At 41.6% G+C, this 22154-nt stretch overlaps 1 protein-coding gene across 7 annotated transcripts in view; it reads left to right on the top strand.

Moving 5' to 3' along the window:
* Window positions 1-22154, top strand: part of RBM47 (RNA binding motif protein 47) — a 226242-nt gene that overhangs the window by 173882 nt on the left and 30206 nt on the right. The window contains exons 3-4 of one of the 7 annotated variants that reach the window (XM_073561121.1): window positions 4387-4462; window positions 4544-4584. The exons of 5 other annotated variants lie outside the window; for them this stretch is intronic. The gene's annotated coding sequence lies outside the window, so the exon portion shown is untranslated. Of the gene's footprint in view, window positions 1-4386; window positions 4463-4543; window positions 4585-10552; window positions 10700-22154 lie in introns of all 7 variants that reach the window. One more of the 7 variants, XM_073561120.1, reaches the window with a different exon arrangement.

Raw genomic sequence — 22154 nt, 5'->3', positions numbered from 1 at the left:
TCAGAATTGTAAAAATTGGCCCGGTCATGAACGTGCAAACCACCCTTGGGGGTTAAGGGGTTAATAGTAATCCACTTATCAATATAGCCTGTTACTGTATGATTCCGGTAAGAACAGTAGGTGTTCACATGCAACCCTCTGCCATCTTGGAAATATATGGAATTTTGAAAGAAACAGTGTTGCCACCTTATGCCATGTGTAATGAAGAACCAACTTACAAAAAATTAACTATTTCCAAAATATTGGAAAATTTTGAAAATATTCCTTCTCAGCATGGAACTGCCCTATAGCTTGCCGAATAAGCCCTGACCCAATCAAATTCGCTCATTTCTAGTCATCACCAGGTCTGCAGTATACAGAACATAGGATACACTGGGGTTGGGGCATGTGCATCAGAGGAGGGACTGGAGCACAGAGCGCGCTGATTAGTCCCACATCGTACGGAATCAGCCAGCGTCAGTACGTAATCCCTCACTGCACGCACTGCAGCGTTCAGTAGTGATGTATATTTATATGTATGAATATATAAATATATACCACCTATATACCTTTTTTTTCCCATTTGACCATTCTTACTAATTCCAAATCTTGCAAAATCTATTTTTAAACAGGCTATTAAGTGACTGCTGATTGGCTAGCTTGTAGCCAATTGGCGGTCTTTTAATGAATGCTGTCGCCAGCGTAAACGCTCATTTAGGCAATCCCTTTATCAAGCCAATGTAAGATCTGTTTTATCTTTACAATCACTCCTGTCTGAAAATAATATCTTATTACTATCACTGTACCTTGAAAAACGTATGTGGCAGAGGGAACTTTGGTTCCACCCAGAGCCACGATTCAGCTGTTGCTTCTCTACCCTCCTTATCCATGGCTGGGTATAAAGACACATCCTGTAGGGGATACATCAGGATGCTTGGTGTTACCGGAATACCTGATCATGTAGGTGATAGAAATACACATTCATTAACCAACCGAAAGAAAAAAAACCCTCTTTGACAGATTTTGCAAATTTAGCTTGCACCTGTGGCGAGACGGTTAGTGCATCAGCCCTCCTCCAATGCTCTTGCAGGCCCGTGTATATAAACTTTCTAAAGCCACTTTCACACGTTCAGTATTTGGTCTGTATTTTAACTCAATATTTGTAAGCCAAAACCAGGACAGGAACATTCAGAGGAAAAGTGTAATAGAAACATGTCACCACTTTGTGTATTTCTCACCCACTCTTGGTTTTGGCTTAAAAATACTGAGGTAAAACACTGAACGTGTGAACGTGGCCTCCAGTTTCCTTTGTGCTGGCACATCAGAGCTACTGACATGTATAGTTTTAGTTCTGATTATTCTGCTCCTTCCTGATTTTCTCCTCCATGTTCCTGTTCCCGGTGCACTCTCTTCAGGCTCACCACCCGCAGCAGTGACGTCCTGCTTGTCACCTGGCACTTTCCAGAGCACTGATTCTGTTTGTCCAGGGAGCAGATACACAGAAGGCCCCTTTGTGCTTCATGATATATGCATACAGCCTAAGTGGCGTAATCTAAACAGATGCAATGATCTACAACATTTTCTGTTTCCAGACCGCACTGAAATGGAAAGACCTCTTCACAATAAGTCAGCGGTGAATAACTGTGATTGGTAGATTTATATTTTTGCGTTTCTTGACACAGGTGTGTTCTGCATCTGAGGCTGCAATCAGGTTTCCATAGTCCTTGCATATTAGCTGTGTCCACTTTTCCATCCTTTTTGTTGCCCCAGTGCAGCTAAATTAAAAATTACATTTACAACTAGATCTGCATACATGCTCCAGCCGCAAAACAGAAGGGTATTTTTGGCAAGACTGTGCCTTAATGGATAAAGGAAACGGGTCACCTTCAGAAACGTTATCATGACTTCGGAATATGTGACTATAAGGGTGTGTGCACACGCTGCGGAATGCACTGCGGATTTTTCCGCGCGGATTTAGTAAAATCCGCAGGTCAGAAGACCGGCGGATTAGCCTGCGGATTGCCCTGCGGTTTATGATCTCTACAATGGAGCAGATGGCAAACCGCAGCAGAATCCGCAGAAAGAATTGACATGTCAATTCTTTCTGCGGATTTGAAACCGCAACAAATCCGTGTGGGAAAATTCCAAGGCATATGCACTGCGGTTTTTATTTTGTATAGGAAGTAATGGTACTGTACAACACAGCAGAAACTGCTGCGGATCCGCAGCAGAATCCGCAGCGTGTGCACACACCCTTAGATAACACAATAAGCAAACCCTGATCTGTTTACCACCCCTTAACCAATAAATGAAACGCCAAAGCAGGCTCATTTTATTTTATAAAAATATAAAAAAAATAATAATGGGGGGATTGAAGGTTTAAAAACAGTCTTAAAACCACAACAAAACAGCTAATCCACACCAGCCCCCATGCATACCAGCTCGGAGGCCCCAGCTGAAAGTTGCCCCTACACGTGTCCACTGAGACTAAGGGTATGTGCACATGGAGTTTTTTGGCTCTGCGGATTTTGTAGTAAAAACCGCAGATAAATCCACAGGACTAAAGTCCTGCGGTTTATCTGCGGTTTTGCCCGCGGTTTTACACCCCATAATGGATGAGGTGTGAAACCGCAGCGTTTCTGCACAAAAGAATTGACATGCTGCAGATTGTAAGCCGCAGCAAATCCGCGTGGAAAAATCTGCAGCATGTGCACAGCGTTTTCCAGTTTACCATTGAAAACAATGGTACTGTACAACACGCCTAAATCTGCTGCGGACACACAGCTGCGGATCCGCACCAGAATCCGCACCATGTGCACATACCTTTAAGGCCCCGTCACATATAGCGACGCTACAACGATCCCGACAACGATACGACTTGGTAGGGATCGTTGCTGCATCGCTATGTGGTTGCTGGTGAGATGTCAAACAGTCCGATGTACCCAACGACGCCGCAGCAACGATCTAGCGTGCCGTAGCAACCTTTGTAATGATGCCGGCGGTCGTTGGGACCCTGTCACATTGCAGGTTCTCTGACGATTCACACCTCGATGAGGGATGTACTGTGTGACGCTGTATTTACACAGGCGGGGATTGCGTTCCCTTTTTCACGCCCTCTCAGCTCTGATTGGTGGGTGCTACCGCGTCCTGATTGGCGTCCTTGCCTTTAAAATAAGGTGACATAGTAGCGCTTCAGTTCTTTGTTCCTGACCGCGTGTGTCCTTGGCTTGCTGAACCGCAACTAGGATCTGAACTAGGACGCACCTGGTCAGGAACAAAGGACTGAAGCGCTATTATGTTACCTTCTTTTCAAAGCAAGCCTGCCAATCAGGACGCGGTAGCGACCACCAGTCGGAGCTGAGGGAGGCGTGGAAAAGGGAACGCAAATCCACGCCTTTGCCTTGCTTCTGAGTCGCTAACGAGGTCGTTGGGTAGGTGTCAAACGTGACGATGCATGCTACACTGCGGGACATGAGTGACCAAAAAAATGTCCAGGCCTTTCGCGCATGATCAGCGATACCCGGCAGGGGAGGCTGATCTCTGATAGGTGTCACACACAGCGATATCGCTGGTGGGATCGCTGTTGCGTCACAAAACTTGTGACTCGGCAGCGATCTCGCTAGCGATATCGCTATGTGTGACGGGGCCTTTAGACCAGTAGGGACCCGCTTACAATTCTGTAAGACCTTAAACCGATGGGAGTCGGCGAGTCACCCATCCCTTCACTGGGCTCCCCCGTGCCTCAGTGCAACAAACCTCCTTCAAAGCCCCCTCCTTTTGCACCCACCACTGTGACAAATTATGAAAATCCCTAATTATTCAAGCAATTGACCTAAAAAGGGGGCAGGCGGGAAGGTCCGGGTACAAAGGCCACCATGGATGATGGTCGTCCCCTAAAGGAAAGCCCTTAAATACCGCCTTCCTGGGGACCATCCCACCCACCAATCATGTAAGCTCCATGCCCCTGGATTTCACCATCTTCCTCCCCTTAATTTTCCCACTTTGTGCACATCATATCCCATTAACCCCCTAGCACCCACATCTCATGCCTAGCAAACATCCTGATTCATGATCCCCTTCCTTCAGCCCTGTTGGGCCTTGTTTTCCCCCATTGATATAACTTGTGTGTGTTCAGAGCAGGCTGTCAATCAGAGTTGCCAACTTGACTTTTTTGTTTTCTTGACACATTATACAAATTTATGGACAGACAAGATTAATGGACACATTGGAAAACCATAATAAATCATAAGTGATGGATGTCTACACCCCATAATTCTGATATGAATGAATCAGCTGCATTTACTGTAAACTGTAAAATATCTACAGTAAAAAAATCTAAGTTTCTTCAGCCTAAAAAAAATAAATAAATAATCATGGACACCTAATTTTTTTTATTTTTTTTTTTAGACAGTACAGGAATTCCTGGATGGTTGGCAACCCTGAAATCAATGTTCTTGGGCAGTGATTACAATGCTCTCACTGTGTGAGTGACCACCCCCGATGACAGGAAGCGAGCAGCTGCAGGGAGAAAGTAACTTTTTGTTTTTTTTCTCTCTCCATATAGCCGCTGCACTATTTATCTGCAGATTACTACTATATATGCAGGTAAATGTCTCCACTGCCAGTGACAACTTGTCTTTAAAGACTGTAAAATCCTGTGTTTCATACTTGCATCCCCCACTTCTTGACAGAAAAGTTGCGCAGGTCTGAAGAACTGATGAACTATCAACAGGATTGGTTATCAATATGAGATGGGCAGGCCATGGGGGCCTGAAACCTGATACCCCCACCGATTAATCATAATCTGCTTTGGTGATCGCCGGATATAAGCAAGGTACAGGGTGGAACGTAGGACCTATGGAGCAGAACCGGTTAGCAGCCATCGACCAACAATGACCTGGACTGTTGTCCCATGCCAGGGTTGGACATATCACTGGTGCAGCTTATTTACTCACATTGGGGGCCCAAGAAGTGTGGAACCCATTTTTATCTCCAAAACAGGTGGCATTGTCCATTTTATGATAAGCTATTGGGCTGCTAAAGGCCCATATACTGTTCTTGCACAGGGTCCTTCTTCTGTCTGTCGCACCATACATTGATCACATCCAGCAACTGCAAGAGCCAAGTTCAGCTGATCAGTGGGTGTTGGATCCCAACTGATCTCCTCCTATTAATGAGAACATATATAGTCAGATATAAGATACTAGATGGAGGCCCGATGCTATCGTATCGGGAGGGCACAGTGCTCTGCACGCGGGATTTCCGTTACAAACAGAGAGATATACTCCCCTTCCGACGGCCCCGATCTCCTCTCCACGCTCCCGGCATCTTCCGGTCCCAGTAATGCTTAGGCCTGTTTCACATTTCAGGTTTTATTTTTTACGTCAGTCAAAATTCTCCAGTTTTTTGAAAAAAACGGATCCGCCCCTTTTGAGGCGGATCCGTTTTTTCTCCCCATAGACTTGCAATAGAGACGGATTTTGACTAATTGTCGTCTGACAAGCTTTTTAACCCTCAATAGCGTTGTGGAAGCGGCGATACTACAAATCTCTCTCTCCCTCGCCCTCTCTCTCCCTCTCCGTGTTGCTTTAAATTTCAGCTGAAGCGGATCCGTCAAAGAAACAGATCCGCTGCCGTCCGTTTGTGCCACAACGGAAACGGCTCTGTTTTTTTCACACTCTGACGGATTTTGACTGACAACAAATAACTGAAGTGTGAAAAAGGCTTTAGAGCGAAGGACCGGAGAATGCGACGTCATCAGCGGTCTTAGGCGCAAAGCATTACTGGGACCGGAAGATGCCGGGGGCCGTCGTAAGGTGTGTATATCACTATATACACTCCGGACCCTGTGTACTATCCGCACATTGAGCGCTGCGCCGGTCATCTCCCGGCTGCGTCGTCGCTGACCTCCGTGCGGCAGGAGATGACCCACGACAGCCATCGGGAGATCAGCGGCTAGTGCCACAGATCTCCCAACGGTAGCGGTGACATGCGTTGTTCGAATGCCGCGCCAATTCGCGGATGGACTGCGCCTGTCGCTGATTGGTTGCGGCCAGCCGTGACCAATCTGCGACGCGGGATTTCCGTGACAGTCAGACAGAATTAGATGATTACTGTATATAGTAGATGTATAGCTTAATCTCCGGAGCAGATTTCCACTGATACAACAGGACGGCGGGTTTCGGGCTCCCATCCATCTTTTATGAATGATAACTGGAAAAGGAAAATTTTAGTTCGCCAAGCTTGTTACAGATATAGGATGCACAGAATTTGTGATGAAAGGGTGCCGAATCCAACCGATGAAGCACGGTTTGCAACGTAAGGGAAAAGGCCAAAAGAGAATGGATCCTCATAGCCGCTAAAAACTTGACTCGTTTCTGGCACGACACAACTCCCTTATTTTAAGCTATGTGGTTCCATTTTTTTTTTTTAAAGGATATCTAAATAAATGTTTTTGATGTTATGAATGGACGTGCCCGTATTTTACCTTGTCCTTTACCTTTTTGTAACCGATTGATAGGTCATCAATTTCGTCCCGTTCAGCCCTCCTAGCTACTGACAGTATGATGGAAGTTGGTAGAGCAGGACAAGGCTGCACACAGGATTTTTGTCTTCGTTTCTAACCATGTAGACATCTTGGGGAACGTTGTTGCTTGACTTCATTTTCCCAAGCTTTTGGTATAGACTGCAACAAAAAATGTGTGACAACTGTGCAAACATGTAAATGTTTAGACCACACTGGGCAAAAGGTATAGAAACTGTAAATTTAGAGGGTGCAAGGACTACATGTTAACAAATGCATTAAATACGGCTGTCTAAGGCGTAGATTCTGTTAAATGCCCTGGCAGATTTTAGTCTCTGTGGTTTAGTACCGAAATTCAAAATTCCCATCTTGGTAAATGTGTCACATAGTTTTGCATAAGAACTGTATACACAAAATGGTAGGACATTGTATTTATTTGCAATGTGAAAAAGTAGATTTTTTTTTTTTCTTCTCTTGGATACACAAATTGGTTCAAAGTGCACATAAGGAGTCATATAAGGCATCTGTAACCCTAATATTATGTTACAGGGGTTGTTGAAATTTGGAACGAAAGTCTGCAGTTACTATGACTGCAGACTTGGGAATCCTCTGTGCGTGCTGTCAGGATTCTCCAGTGTTAGGAGCGGACGGTCATGTGACTGCAAGTGTGTGATATGCATAATCCTGGCCACATTCCAACTAGACGTGCGCAGCCTCACTCAATGCAAGTGATTTGAGCGAGGTTGTGCACAACTGGTCTGAATGTGGCTGTAAATATGCATGTCCTATACTCATGCCCATCAGTGGTTATTGGCCACAGTAAATGGTCATTGGGCATGGTTATAGGGTTTCCGACCATGCTGAATTGTCCTGACAAATAGCTGTGATAAAGCTATTGTTCAGCCAATGGTGGTTGAGTTGGAAGTCAATATACAAAAATATCTCCTTAAACACAACCGGGAGAAACAGAACAAATCATTAATCTAGTCAAGAACTTTAATGGCTAAACAAAGTTAATCATTTCTCAGTCTGCTGTCACCTTTTCCTTCCTGCCTAATAATCATTTTGGGGATATCGCTGCCTGCCAAAGATCATTTTCAACATAAGTATAAAGCGGACATACTGCACACACTATTAAATTGATATGCCGGATCAGATGAGGCTGGTGTATTTACTTTGAAGCTACATATCTGTATGGCTGTATAATCTTTTTGAAAGTTTTTCAACCTGATATCAAACTGGAACATTATTATGAGCCAGCTCTAGATAAAATCATAAGCCTCTTAACTTTAGGCCATTCATACATGGATTTTCAAAGTGAGTACATCAGCCTCATCAGGTCTAAAAGGTCTGTTTATGTAGGCAACTTGTATTGTGAAATTTTTGCTTTTAATTTTTTTTTTTAATTGATGCTTAATGTGCCAAATACTTTAAAAATAGCGCATGAATTGTTCACAAAATTAAAAAAAATGCTTTGTATTTTTGTGGTCCATAATTGGATGAACTTACTAGATGATCTTCTGGTTCCCAGAGCCAGACAGTTGCTGATTCGGCCATGTAACCTTATTATAACACACTGTAGCCACCAAGTACGGCCATGTGTTATTTTGGCACCAAATAAGTCTTATAATCAGTAGTTACGGAATAATCGCTGTTTAATGTCACTTTTCTGTTCTACTAGTGTATGATTTGGTGACGGACATGGAAGTAACTCTAAGAAATAAAAGATTTTACGTTCTTCACATAGCAGTGAAGTTTGTGTCTGCTTTTCTGTTATACTGGAATTCTTTTGTTAATAATTACAGTAATTCTTATTGCGTTACAGGAAATCACATTATATGAAGAGTTATACACTGTATTGAGGGTTTTTTTCATTAGTCCACTGTTTAATTCCGATTCTCGTGTGTTATATGCAGATAACCTACAACCTTCAGTATGGCTTTGGCCTGATTCTAGTTCTGCAACAACTGTTCAGCCCCTGACTGTATACACTAATGTTATACACTGGTTGTGACAAGAAATACCATTTTTAATGATGTTTGTTATCAGAAATATTACCTACAATATTTAATTCTTTAAATGGGACATATCACTTGCTCAAAACCAATGAGATAAATAACTTGTAAAAATCCCTGGGCTTCACTGATTCTTCAGCTTTTTTCTGTTTCACACTGCTTAATTCCATTGCAGAGATATTCACGTTTAATGCTTTTGGAGCGCAGAAATATCTGATTTCAGTCCAACTGGGCGTTTCTTCAGAGTCTTCTCTGGGGATGTATCCCTTCACCCCTCCCTTCCAGATGCTGCCAATCACAACTTGTCAGCTGATCTAGTAGTGAAAGTGCAGGAAGAAATTCACAACTGAACTGCAAAGCAGAGATTTCACATACTGCACTCCACTACCTATGTGAATATTTCTGTAAGAGTGGGGAAGTTCTGGGATTTTAATTGCCTATTTTCAATTTATTTTTAGAGGGAGTCTATAAGGATGCAGCCATTTTTTTCATTTTTTTTTTTTTTTTTTTTTTTTTTTACACTTACATAGCCATTTGAGGACTTGCTTTTTGCACACTATTAATTTTACCATATGGTGTAAAAATTCCAAGTGAGGTGAAATTGCCATAAAATGCCATTACGTTATTGTTTATTGAGTTTAGTTTTTGCAATGTTAATTGTGTGGTAAAAATGACCTGGCAACATGATTTTCCTTACTATTGCGAATAATCAAACTTATAAGAGGTTAACCTCATCAATTGGAACTAGCTCCAGTCGCTGCTGTTGTTCAGATGTTTGCTCTGTGACACAGGGCTGCTGAACTCACTCCACACACCCTGACTTGCTCCATAACACATATTCGTTATGGATATTTAAAGGGAACCTGTCACCTGTTTTGGCCGCTACAGTATAAGATGCGGCCACTGCCTTTCACTGCTTATCTACAGCATTCTATAATGCTGTAGATAAGCCCCCTGTCCGACCTGCAAGATAAGAAAAATGAGGGTTTTTTTATACTCTCCCAGGGGGGCGGTCTGGTCCGATGGTTGTTGCAGGCCCGGGTCCGTGTCCTCTTGCGACGCCATCCTCCTGCTTGCTTCATCGCTCCCCGGCATCGCTCTCCTGCATAGGTGTACTTATTTGCCCTGTTGAGGGCAAAGCAAAGAACTGCAGTGTGCAGGTGCTGGGCCTCTGACCTTTCTCAGTGCCTGCGCACTGCAGTACTTTGCTCTGTGCTCTGCAGTACTTTTGCTATGTATTTTCACTGCGCAAAAATACAACATCTTACAGTTCCAATAAAGTAGTTTGGATTTCTAGAAATCTCATGCCCACGGTACTTTTTTTTTTTTTCCGTGCGGACATTGACCTGTGGTTGTTTTTGAAATCCACAACATGCCAATTAATCTTGCGGGTACGCAGTTTTCAGTGTGTTTTTTTTGCCATGGACTTGTATTAGATGTGGAACATCAGCAGATGGGGGGAAAATGCAGATATGTTTTAGTGCGTTTCTACTGAGGAAAGTCACTAATAATACATGTCATCCACATGACTGTGTCAAATGTTTTTCAGGGTATTTTCCCACGGTCAGTAAACGCTGCGGGTTGGATGCTGCGTACAGCCACAGCATCCAACCTGCAGCCGCCAGATGTTACAGCATAGTGGATGGGATTCAGATGTTACAGCATAGTGGATGGGATTTCATGAAATCCTATCTCCACCATGTGTGCAGGGACGCCTCCGGCTTCCCTGCGTAACCGGACATGCGGTGCGTTTTTCCGGACCGGAGCATGTCTATTTATCTTGCGGAGACACTCGGTCTCCGCAAGATAAAGTCACCTGTACAATGTAGAGGACGTGGTGATTCCGCACGGTTCAATGAACACGAGAAGCGCTGCCGGATACTGACTGTGGAAACATACCCTCAAAGCCAAATACCATGAAATATTTAAAAAAAAAAAAAAGTTTGATTTAAAAGCTGACCTCGAGACAAAGACCATAGCGTCAAAAAAACAATGCATAAACTGTATGCAAATAAAGCACTTGTGTTTTTTTTAGGGGTTACTACCCAATTTAGCTACCGTAATTGGTGCAGAAAATCCCCAAATACTCCTCATGGGCATGTAGCCATAGCGTGCTGAAGGCAGTAACGGTGACATCTGCATTCGCAACTTAATGGCATCCAAAATGATTTTCTATCATTGGGTGAGTATGAGAACCTGTTGTGCCACTAAAGCTTGCACTGGTATTAGTTCCTCTGTCCATTATTGAGATTTATTACCCGTGATTACATATCGATTAGTCACGGGAGGCAACATACACCCGGAACTTGAAGCCTACCTATGAGAGGCAACAAAGGAATGGGGAAGAGGAAAAACGAGGTCCAGCAGAGAAAAAAATCTTCAATAAGGAAAAATCTAATTTAGTAAAGATACCCCATTAAAAAAGTCCTAAAAAATTAGGTTCATATGTACCCCCACGTGTTTCAGACACTAGACCTAATTCATAGGTAAGACGTGATTAAAACTGACATATAAATACCTATGAAAGAGTGAGTTTAGAGACCCTCTGTTGGAAACCAGGAAAACCTATTCTAAAAAAAACCTCCTGACATGTTCAGGTTTAGAACCCCCTTTGTGAGATCAGAGTAGCACTTTAAATGGTCCCCGTCATCATTACAACAAACTTTTCATAAATGAATAGTACAAGCAAATATAAGAAACTTTATTTTTATTTTTTATTGGAGAAATCTGCTCCTTCCTACTCATGAAACCATTCTCCTCCCCCTGCCTCCTGAATGTATCATTCACTCACAAATGCTGCTTAAATTTACTCAAGACAAAAGACACTGCCATCTCACTGAGCGATCAGGTTACCGCTACCTATGGAACACTATGTATGAAAAAGGGAGGTGGGGAGCAGAGTGAGAGAACAGGTAAACACTTAAATCCTTGCTGCTTTCTAGTAAGTATTTTATCTCACAACTAAGCTGTATTCACAGCCGCATTGTTCAGTACTGTTGTAAAACGCCATCAATGATGCTGCTGCTTCTGTACATCTAGAGAAAATGCGATAAATGCAATTTTTGGAAAGCTGTGCCACACCGTGTTCAAGGAGGGCTCAAGTGGGTTTCTTGAAAAATATAATGCAACAGAATAAGGGTAGACAATTCTGGAGATGGGGACATAGTTGCCATGTATGGAGCTGGAACAGAATTAGTCCCCAAATGTGGGTTAATGAATTTCTGACTCAGTTTTTGGATCTCCATCCATGATTGGTTATAGGTTGAACTTGTGTTATTCAACATTAACGCTTTGAAATGTGTTAGATGGGGAATTCTTACTCTTCCGTCCCTATGTCTGTGTGCTGTGTATGGGAGACATCATGGAAGCGAGTCACCACCCACTATCTAGAGACAACTGAAAATTGGAGAGCGAGATAGAGGTTGTAGAGGGGAGAACTGGTAAGTGTATCTATTTATTACCTGGACATTAATATGTACGAGTGTTCTACCTGGTAATGAATGTCTATGACAAAGGGCAGATGTTCGGTCACTTAGATCAGAAACCATTTATGAATGTAAATGATTTATAACTTGAAATTACAAATATGATTAAGTAGATTAACGCTAATGTGTTTTTCTTTGAGGACTGAAATAGCCGTCGCATGCATTTCTCATTATATAAATTCTTATGCCGCCTCCACCCTTGCACAGGAATCAGGAAGTTTGAGAGTTTATAATAAAGGTGATTGAAATCCTTGGCTGCAGGGACTTAAAGGGGTTTTCTCCAAATGACAAGTTGGACCTTATCCTTAAGATAGAGAACAACTTGCTGATCTCTGGGGGCACTGACGGACACATGCAGAGAGAGCCCATGTGCAGGATAGGAAAAATTAACACTGTAGTATGCCACCCTTCATGTAAATAGAGCCCAATAGATATATATCTGCCTGTGGAATGAAAGTATACATTTAAGATTGGTTTTTGTGAATGAATAATCCATAGGATTGGAGATAATTTGCTATTCACTCCTGCAACCCAATCCTGAAGGTCCTCCTCTCCATTCATTTTCTTTGAGACTGCCTTGTAAGCATGTACACCTCCAATCCACTTCACTCAGGACTAGGCTGCAGAGCTCTCATCTCAAAGGTAGGAGGTAGAGTAGTTGCCTCCCCCCATTGATAAGTCCTCTATCCCATGGATGGGGGATAACTTATATTTTGGAGAGTCCGTTTTTTAAGCTGTTGAATTACCCTAATTCCAAAATTCCACCCTTTTCTCTTGCAGCTTGAACATTTGTGGATGCTAAATGTCAGATAACAGACTTAAGGTGGCCATAAACCTTGAATGGGTGTTGACAGACTTCAGTGGGTGGAAGGCTGTTTCTTCTGGCTTGCTCATACACATGCATGCTTTGTTTGGCTAAGCTGATGCCAGTGGCAGGCAGCAGCTCATAAAGACTTGACAAAAAAGAAAAAAAGATGGCTCTTGTTAAATTTAGCAGCTTGGTCTCTCCTGATATGAAACGTTGGGACGCCATCATATACGTTAGATGGTCCACCAAAATCTGTAGCTTATGCCCTCCTATGGTTGTCAAATACGCTACTAAACTGAAACTATCAACTTAAACGTCAGTAAAGCCTCATGTTTGTAGTCAGATAAACATTTCTTGGTCAAACAGTTGCCCGTCAACCTAAACTGAAGGTATAAAGACTAATGTCCCCCGATAAACATTACACTAATGTCAGCCGCACCTGCCAATAACTATGTGTTTGGATGACACTGTATACAGAGATTCTGGCCAACTGTTAGGGAAGATATCGATCTGACATATGTTTGGACTGCAGTTCACTTTGTTGGCGGCTTTCTCATGTATCGAAATGTTTGCCCAAATGACTGTCGGCCGAACGATCACTTTTTAGGTTTTAGGATTTGTGCTGGACCTTCTAGCGTGAGCTCTTGAATCTGTGGGAATACATGATTTCTTTGCTACAATGAATGCCATATTACATAGGTTTTCTTCTCATTACTTATCGGGGTCAATGTGGTCATCCGATGTCTATCTTGGTCTCTGAACATTGACAGACTGGTAATGGATATCTTCCAAATGTCTGTGAATCATAGTTTTCATATCTCACCATCGTATTATAATCATTGTACTAAACCACAAAGCTGTAAGCCCGTTGTAATTATGGAAAAGTACCTTACAGTTTGAACGTTACGTATGAATTGAAACTAATGTTTTAATGTGTCTTAGAATTTTATTAAACTGTGAACACTGATCATGTCATTGGCTGCTCGAATAAGTGGTGGGGTCCTCTAGAGAGACGTTCTCTCCATGTTGCCACTTCACTGCAATGAGCGAACGTAGTGTGAACGGAAAAGATGCCAACAATTCTAATCTTTATGAATTACATGGAACCATTGGCGTTAATCATAGCATACAATCAAATACTGTGTATATCATTTGCAGCTATGCTTCTCCTGACTCTTTCCTTAACATCTTTAACATGGGTGTCAACATGCGATGGCAGTCGTTAACCCCTTCATGCCGCAGCCCTTTTTTGTTTTTTTGCATTTGTTTTTCGCTCCCCTTCCCAGAGTCATAACGCTTTTATTTTTGACGAGTTGTACTTTTGAACGACACAATTGGTTTTACCCTATCGTGTACTGGAGAAAGGGAAAAAATTCCAAGTGCGGTGAAACTGTGTTTTGGATTTTTTTTTTTTTTTTTACCAGGTTCACCAAATACTAAAACTGACCTGCCATTATGATTCTCCAGGTCATTGAGTTTGTCGATACCAAACATGTATGGTTTCTTTTTTATTTAGGTGGTGAAAAAAAGAAACAAAAACAATTGTGTAATTTCCAAGACACACAGTGTCTCCATTTTTTGCGATCTGGCGCTGGGTGAGGGCTTATTTTTTTTGCACGCCGAGCTGACGTTTTTACTGATACCATTTTGGTGTGGATAGGATCTTTTGATCGTCCGTTATTGCATTTTAGTGCAATATTGCGGCGACCTAAAAAAAGGTAATTCTGGCGTTTTTACTTTTTTTTTTTTTTTTTTTTGCTATGCCGCCTACTAATCTCATTAATCCTTTTTATATCTTTATAAACCAGAAAATTATGAATGCTGCAACATTATATATATATATATATATATATATATATATATATATATATATATATATATATATATATATATAGTGGGGAAAAAAAGTATTTAGTCAGTCAGCAATAGTGCAAGTTCCACCACTTAAAAAGATGAGAGGCGTCTGTAATTTACATCATAGGTAGACCTCAACTATGGGAGACAAACTGAGAAAAAAAAATCCAGAAAATCACATTATCTGTTTTTTTCATTTTATTTGCATATTATGGTGGAAAATAAGTATTTGGTCAGAAACAAAATTTCATCTCAATACTTTGTGATATATCCTTTGTTGGCAATGACAGAGGTCAAACGTTTTCTGTAAGTCTTCACAAGGTTGCCACACACTGTTGTTGGTATGTTGGCCCATTCCTCCATGCAGATCTCCTCTAGAGCAGTGATGTTTTTGGCTTTTCGCTTGGCAACACGGACTTTCAACTCCCTCCAAAGGTTTTCTATAGGGTTGAGATCTGGAGACTGGCTAGGCCACTCCAGGACCTTGAAATGCTTCTTACGAAGCCACTCCTTCGTTGCCCTGGCGGTGTGCTTTGGATCATTGTCATGTTGAAAGACCCAGCCACGTTTCATCTTCAATGCCCTTGCTGATGGAAGGAGGTTTGCACTCAAAATCTCACGATACATGGCCCCATTCATTCTTTCATGTACCCGGATCAGTCGTCCTGGCCCCTTTGCAGAGAAACAGCCCCACAGCATGATGTTTCCACCACCATGCTTTACAGTAGGTATGGTGTTTGATGGATGCAACTCAGTATTCTTTTTCCTCCAAACACGACAAGTTGTGTTTCTACCAAACAGTTCCAGTTTGGTTTCATCAGACCATAGGACATTCTCCCCAAACTCCTCTGGATCATCCAAATGCTCTCTAGCAAACTTCAGACGGGCCCGGACATGTACAGGCTTAAGCAGTGGGACACGTCTGGCAATGCAGGATCTGAGTCCATGGTGGCGTAGTGTGTTACTTATGGTAGGCCTTGTTACACTGGTCCCAGCTCTCTGCAGTTCATTCACTAGGTCCCCCCGCGTGGTTCTGGGATTTTTGCTCACCGTTCTTGTGATCATTCTGACCCAATGGGGTGGGATTTTGCGTGGAGCACCAGATCGAGGGAGATTATCAGTGGTCTTGTATGTCTTCCATTTTCTAATTATTGCTCCCACAGTTGATTTCTTCACTCCAAGCTGGTTGGCTATTGCAGATTCAGTCTTCCCAGCCTGGTGCAGGGCTACAATTTTGTTTCTGGTGTCCTTTGACAGCTCTTTGGTCTTCACCATAGTGGAGTTTGGAGTCAGACTGTTTGAGGGTGTGCACAGGTGTCTTTTTATACTGATAACAAGTTTAAACAGGTGCCATTACTACAGGTAATGAGTGGAGGAAAGAGGAGACTCTTAAAGAAGAAGTTACAGGTCTGTGAGAGCCAGAAATCTTGATTGCTTGTTTCTGACCAAATACTTATTTTCCACCATAATATGCAAATAAAATGAAAAAAAAACAGACAATGTGATTTTCTGGATTTTTTTTCTCAGTTTGTCTCCCATAGTTGAGGTCTACCTATGATGTAAATTATAGACGCCTCTCATCTTTTTAAGTGGTGGAACTTGCACTATTGCTGACTGACTAAATACTTTTTTCCCCCACTATATATATATATATATATATATATATATATATATATATATATATATATATATATATATATATATATATATATATATATATATATAGTTAAAAAAATAGAAAAGTTCAAATTACCCCCCCCCCATTTGCCCCATTCAAAATATTTTTTTATATATATATTTTATTTATTTTGAATGGGGCAAATGGGGGGGGGGGGGGTAATTTGAACTTTTCTGTTTTTTTTAACATTTTTAAACTTTTTCAATTGCTTCAATAATCTCTGTGGGAGACTAGAAGCTGCGATAATCTGATCGCCTGTGTGTAGCAGAAATGCTCACTTACTGTGAGCGCCGACAGCTGGGTGGCGCTCATAGCAATCCTGCAATGACACCACAGGGGTCTGCTGCAGACCCCGGGTTATCATGCCAACCCATCAGCGTCCTGCGGTCATGTGACACAGGTGCTCATGGGCGGGATTAGTGACGAGAACAGTGATTTTTCTAAGTAAGCGTCAGGGTGTGTTTTCACTAGCCAGTTATCGGGAGTGAGCGTTCTTATGAATTCTCATTTTCCAATTCGGCCTCTCTAAACAGGCTGCCCTCCTAACAAGCAAAATGCTCAATCGCCGGTGAAATATTTTTTTAAAAGGAAGCTTTAAATCACAAAATGATCTGTTTGCAAATAAAATTTTCCTGTTGCATGTATTTTTTTTTTTTTTTTTAATTTTCAAGTTTTTCCATGTTACAATCTTTATAAAAAAAGAAAACAAAAAAAGCCACAATTGGTAATCTTGCAATTTTCAGAGGCAAAAGACCTCTACTTCTTGCTCCTTCAGGAAGGCATTTACACAAAGGCTCCATATTATCATAAGCAGGACTATAACAGGTAACTCCTTCATATACAGCCGACAACATAGGATTCATCAATCACAGTAGGTGATGTCACATCTGACCCCGCTCCCTTCACCATGACCTTTGCCGTCTAAAAAGTTCAATTTTATTTTTTGATACAAATTGTAAAAAAAAGTTTCAGATATCAATAAAAATTTAAGGCTATGTGCCCACGTCGAGTTTTTCAAGCGATTTTTTTTTTTTTTTTTTTTTTTTTTTTTTTTTTCCCCTGAGCAGAAACGCATACGCTTTTTGACGCGATTGTCAAGTGTTTTGACATGCGTTTTCCCATGCGTTTTTGCCCATATAATTGATGGTATGCGGAATTGTGGGCGATTCCGCAAAATTAATGAACATGCTGCGTTTTTTACCGCTAAGCGATTCCGCAGTGGTATAAAACGCACCATTGGCACAACATGTGCGTTTTCTATTACAAATGCATGGAATGTTTTTTTTTTTTTTTTTTTTGTGTTTCCGCAGCAGAATTGCACATTTAAAAACGCCGCGGAAGCGCGTAAACGCTACGTGGGCACACAGCCTAAAGTACATTTAACGAGAAACCTGATTTGAAACGATAGGTAATTGTGTCAACTATTGTTCTGATCACATGGAAGTGTGGTCGGCCTGTCTAAGCAGGCTGTTAAACGACTGTCAATCGACTCCTATGTAAATGATCAGCTGTCGTTTAAAGCCGCGGCTCAGCTAATCTAAATTCACCGTAAAACTTTAGCCTGTCTTGTGATCGGGCACCCTGTTAGCACTGGAGGATTATTGGGAAACGAGCCTTCCTAGGATGTATAATTGCGCCCTTATAGTGTAGATTGGCTTTTGTTACACACTTTGCACCCCGTTAGCCAAAAACTTCATCTTCGTTTTGTTTTAGGAAAATACAACACAAAAGGGAAGAAGGGGGAAGCCATGATGAAAAACAGTATAATACATCATCAGTCCAGATATTAATTTTCACACAGTGCACTTTAAGTAAATAATATAAACATCTAAAGTATAATGTCCAGTAACAAAGAAAATTGTATATTCAACATTTAAATATTGCACATTGTCAAAGTATTATGGTGAGCTGAGAAGTTTCAATGAACTCATAGGATGGTTAACGAGTGATACTGGTTAGAGAGACGCAGCACACACCACTCAAACGCACGTTTCGCCTGCGCTTCATCAGGGAGTAAACTTATAGGAGTAGTCCAGGCACAACTGGCACTGGATTATCCATAGTGTAGACTTGTGCTTTTTGTCCTAAATTCCTAGATTGCTCCTTTTAAAGTGTGCAATAATGGAGCAGGTAATCCATTTTTCACCAATTAGCAGGAGCCTAGGGAATTATATAAAATTATTTATGGAAAATACTGTCCATGTATAAAGTTAGACATGAGTACCTTTTGAGTTTCATTGCGGCTCCTGCAATCTAATGGTCTGACCCTCTGATCAGAGAAAGTTGTGCACCCCTGCATTAGAAGAGCTAATATCCCATATTTACGGTATATTATGTAAAAATGTAATTTAGTCTATAGACAATACAAGTGTTGTGATGCTGAGTGTTGTTTCTCTAATGTAGGCTATAGTATTCAGACAATGAAACTAAAAAGGAAGAAAAATTTTGCAGGTTTGACAGTTGGAAGGAATTTTTCCCCTAATATTGAGCTATTGTTGCTTGCTCTGTGGGGATTTTCCCCTTCCTCTGGCTCAACGTGTTAGGCTATATAGGTTGCACTAGATGGACTTGAGTCTACCTCCAACCTTAAAACTACGAAACAGTATGTTAGTGAACGGTCCCTTGGCTGGGTCTAGTATTGTAGTCGATCGATAGTAACTTAAAAAACTGTTTTCTTCTATTAAAATCCGGAAAGCACGTTTGTTTTTGTTTTTTGTTTTTTTTACACCTGTACTATCCATACAATTTGTTTTTATTTTTTTATTTTTTTTTTTTGCAATGTTAATGAACAACTCATCCTCACTGGAAACCGTCTAGTACACGTCTGTGGATTTTGACTATACCCTATTGTTCTCGTACTATAGTTTGTATTGTGTGCAAATATTGCCGTCTCTGGTTAGTCAAGATTTCTACAAGAACAGTAACAAACAACCAATAAGCATAATGGTGAACTAAAAACAATACCCACACCCACCCATTATCTGCCAGTTTAATTCCTGCTGTCTTCCATGCTTATTCGTGTGCGCGCTCCGTGAGGCTCCCAGCTATTAATCATGGGGCAGATGTCTCCTGCTAGTTGGCTGCTGGGTCCCCTGGAGAGACAAATTGTATTTTCACAGGCAGATTTCAGTTACAGCTCTTTTACTTCTTTATTTCTGTGTGGTTTAGCTTTGAGTAGATGTGCTGTTTACTTTGTCTTCATAGGCTTTTATGGTTATGTACCAATTAGCTTTTAGTATGGAAGAACCCTCCATGCCAGAGAGTAATGAACTCAATATCATGGTGTTCCCTCAGTATCGGGGAGTATGCAGTTCAGAAACAAATAACAGCTTACAAAGGAATCCTTAGATGTTGCTATATAGTTGGGTTAAATGTTTTAAATACCGTACTGTATTCTTTGGCAAGGAGAACCGCTACATACTGTAAGCCCTACAGCAGTGGTCCCCAACCTTTCGGAACTTGAGCACCACTTTGAGCACTGAGAGAGGGTTGCGAGCCACAATCAGCAGCGAGAGAGGTTTGTGAGACTCATCCAGCTCCCACCCCTTCAAAGTAGTGTCAACCAAAGCCCCCATTACAGGTATAATGATAGCCAAAGCTTTTCCACAGAAATCACTCCAAAGCAGTACACTCAGATCCAGGGGTTGTTCCCACAATGCCCCCCATTCAGTATTCACCCATCAAGGACTCCCAGCACATTGTCACATCCAGCTTTGAGCACCTCCTCTAACGGGTAGTATCATCCTCCAGCGTACCACACCTAAATAATTTCTAAACCCCTAAGACCAGCATATGTGCATCCAGATCTGTTCTTCTGTGCAGGGCTATTCGCACAATTTACCATTTTGAGATGTGCTCTTCATACCTGTTTGCTAGACCTGGAGCAAATGCACCAAGCTGGCACACAGTCGCAAGCCACAATCCATGGGGCTCCCGAGCTACAGGTTGGGGGACCCCTGCCCTACAGCAAGGTCCTACAACCATTCAATAACTTTACCAGTAGGTAGTCCATTTTCTGGGAAGACCGTGCACATCAGTTTTTTTTTCTCTGATAAAAATTGTTTCTTTGATCTTTGGGGCTATTCATAAGTTTGATTCTTATTTTATTTTTCTTTCTTTAAATTATCGGACCGAATGGTCTAAATGTGTCCAATATTGATCCAACTTTTGGGTCAAAATTGCCAATAGAAGTATATCGGTCAGGGAAAAAATAGGATGCCGTCCGTGTGCTTTAATTTTTACGGACTGTTTTGATAGCTTAAGAAACCTTCATTTTTTATTTTCTGTCCAAGAAAAACTGATAAACTATGACAAATGAAAAACATGCATTAGAAGAACCGTGAAGTGTGAAGGAGCCCTTATGGTATATGCACAAGTTTGTTTTTTTTGCTGGAGAAAAATCTAAGGCCATGTTCACACGGTCAGTATTTGACATTATTTGTAAGACAAAACCAGGAGTGGAACGATCAGAGGGAAAGTAGAACAGAAACACGTCACCACTTCTGTATTTATCACCCCACTCCTGGTATTGGCTTATAAATACTGATGTCAAATTCTGACCAAATACTGAACATGTGAACATGGCCTAATGCAAATACTCGAGTGTAGGCAGGAAGAACACTGTGGATAATACACAAGGTTTTCTGTTTTGATGCGTTTTTAATTGCGTTTTTTTCTCATCCATTTGAATGGATGTAAAACGCTACAAAAACACTGAAAGACATTACATGCTGACAATGCATTGATGGTTCAAATCCCCAAGGGAAAAAATAAGCAGCATGTGTGAGACTTCCGAAATAGCATTCACTTTTTATTGTACTTTCAAAATGCAAATGTTTGGGGGTTTTTTTGCAGAAAAAAACTTGTGAACAAGTCCTTAGACTTGTAAAGGTGGGAATGAAGATTTATAGATTTAGAACATAAAGTTTATATATAACTTCAGACCTTCCCAGTTGTCTTGTCTCTGTACCTGTCTTTTTAGAACATACAACTTTCCTACCATGAATGAACTTTGTTTACAAAGCTAGAGTCAAATAAGCTTATAGGGAACCTGTGGCCAGGACAGACTTCTTGAGGCTACACTGAGAAACTGTTCACACGCCATGAAAATCACATTGCAACATCACATTTAATGATTCAGCCGTGGTGCTTTGGGGCCTGTGAACTACTATGACTGCAACACCACCATTACAAGTCCAACGCTGTTGAACTTTTGGCCTTGGGTAGCGATACACGCGTGACTTTGCCCCTCCCGTGCAACTTGCCCCTCCGTGCAACTTGCATATGACCTATCTGCATTCTCACTGCAGCGAAACCTCTGAAATTGTTATTGCTGTTAAGTCATGAGTGTGTTTTGGTTGCACACCTTGTCTAAGACAATGTAGCACGGCAGGCCTGTGGAGTTGATATTTTGGATACCTGTTACTAGGACAGGCTGCTGGAGTAAATATTTTGGATATGCTCACCTACTTTTACACCAGCCCTTCATGAAGTCCTCTTGTTTACTCTGCAGAACCATGAGAGAATCCCACTACCAATTTGAAGAGGGCCTGATTAGGTAACATAAACAAAACGTTTTGGTCTCTCAAGAGGGCAACTGACCATTGATGGCTTCATGGGCGGGAGCCCAGGCAGATGCTAGGGTCTCCTTGGGCTTTGGCTAGGGGAGGCTACTTGTCCCTGACCATTGTTGTGGCCATTTGGCTTCAAGTGACAGGCAATGATCTTTGGAGGCCTTTCTCCTGTTGGAGAGGGTTAAGACTGACAGCATCCCAGTACACTTTTTTTGTGGCACCTTTTAGTCACTTTTTCT

Source organism: Dendrobates tinctorius, unplaced genomic scaffold, assembly GCF_039654945.1.
Source record: "Dendrobates tinctorius isolate UK_male_01 unplaced genomic scaffold, ASM3965494v1 ptg000314l, whole genome shotgun sequence".
NCBI classification, from domain to species: domain Eukaryota; kingdom Metazoa; phylum Chordata; class Amphibia; order Anura; family Dendrobatidae; genus Dendrobates; species Dendrobates tinctorius.
Note: the sequence above shows the minus strand (reverse complement) of the source record. Positions and strands in the feature narration are given on the sequence as shown.